The 1621-nt window shown below is 44.0% G+C and overlaps 1 protein-coding gene across 1 annotated transcript in view; it reads left to right on the forward strand.

Moving 5' to 3' along the window:
• AFF3 (ALF transcription elongation factor 3) overlaps positions 1 to 1621 on the forward strand; it is a 481878-nt gene that overhangs the window by 43159 nt on the left and 437098 nt on the right. The window lies entirely within an intron of this gene.

The raw sequence follows: 1621 nt of genomic DNA on the forward strand, positions 1-1621 counted from the left end.
CCGAGCAGACAAATGAGCCCCACATTAGATGCATATTCTCGTTCAGCATTCTTGGTGGGCCCTCATGCTCTTGGTTGTTTCAAGTTCCAAATCAAGTGGAAAATCTCAATATTCCCTTAGCGGTTGAGCTGTGGATTTCAGGAAGTACATAATTAAGCATCACTACCTTGAATTGCAACCTGATAGTATTTTTCTCTGTGTTACCACACAGCAGGGCTGCTTCGTGATACATTCTCCTTATCATCATTTGTCCTGACAGCGTGAAGAGTATGTTACATGTGTCACAACTTAGGAAGGCAAATGTGTTGGCAGTCTCCATGGGTACCAGAGGGGGCTTTGGGGAGAAGGAATTCAGATCTCATTAATTAGTCTTCCATTTCTGCAGTGTGATGACAAATGTCAACCTTGGCGTTTATTTTATTCTCATCTACTGAACTAAATCTCCAAGCTCAGAAGGAATGCCTTTCAGTTACAGGAGCAGTAATGAAAAATCATTGCCTTTTCTCATTGGTCGGAGAGACCAAGGGTTGTCAGATTGGGCCGAGACAGATTTTAGACGAATGCAGTAAGCACTGGTATGGAAGGGGAGGCAGGTTGCCTTCGGATCAAGGCAGCAATGACTCGTGCTTTTAGCGGTGTGCCTTCCGTCACTGCGGTTAGCTTCTTGTCTGCAAGTGTTTGGATCGGAGTCTGTGGTCGTCCTGCAGTCAGTGTCAGAATTGCTCAACACTGTGCTCACTTTTGTGCTTGAGTACACGTACTGATGAGCACACAGGTGTTAAATTAGACTGGTTTCAGTCCATTGTAGGAAGTCACCAGGCACCGACTAATCCTCCTCTTGCTAAGGCTTCTGAAGTCGAGGTTCCAGAAAAGTGAGGAATCATCAGATGGGAATTATAAAGATTCATTTAATTGAAAAAAAAAATCCATCACATTTGACCCAGGGAGGGGGGAACTAAAACAACCTTTGGTAGAAAATAGACATTTAGATAAGCCGTATAAATTTTCCATGACAATCCATTTGCCTTCCGTTTACCGCCATTGTATTAACATAATTTGTACATAATTCAACATCTAAACTCCCTTACCCCCCCCCAGCTCAGAAAATCACAGGTGAAATTGTTCTTCAGGAGTGATGTTTAAATGCAAATTAGAAAGGCAGCGTCAGAAATTCATGACGGTTGCTGCTGCCCTGGGGGTCGCAGGTACTCCAGCTCCTGGTTCAATGCAGGGCTGTTATTTCTGAAATGGCTCCTTAAGTCCTGCATTCCAGAATAGGAACCCTCTGCAGACACCCTTGCCCCAGAGCCGGCCGCAACAAAGGGCCAGCAGGCAGACTCGTAAACACTAGCTGCAGAGGCAGAATTGACGCGGTGGACCTGTGCTTGTGGCAATCATTTCCCTTAAAAGTCTGCTTTCTTAAAAACCAAAAAGGAGATATCTAGAAAGGGGAAATGATTGAGAATTACAATCAGGCAGTTAGGGCTTCTGCAGTGCAGTTTTGTGTGTGTGTGTGTGTGTGTGTGTGTATACATGTATAAATATATACACACACACATATATATATGTAAAACCAAACCTATTGCTGCTGTCAAGTTGATTCTGACTCACAGTGACCCTA

The sequence above is a fragment of the Trichechus manatus genome, unplaced genomic scaffold (genome assembly GCF_000243295.1).
Source record: "Trichechus manatus latirostris isolate Lorelei unplaced genomic scaffold, TriManLat1.0 scaffold00004, whole genome shotgun sequence".
Classification (NCBI taxonomy): Eukaryota; Metazoa; Chordata; class Mammalia; order Sirenia; family Trichechidae; genus Trichechus; species Trichechus manatus.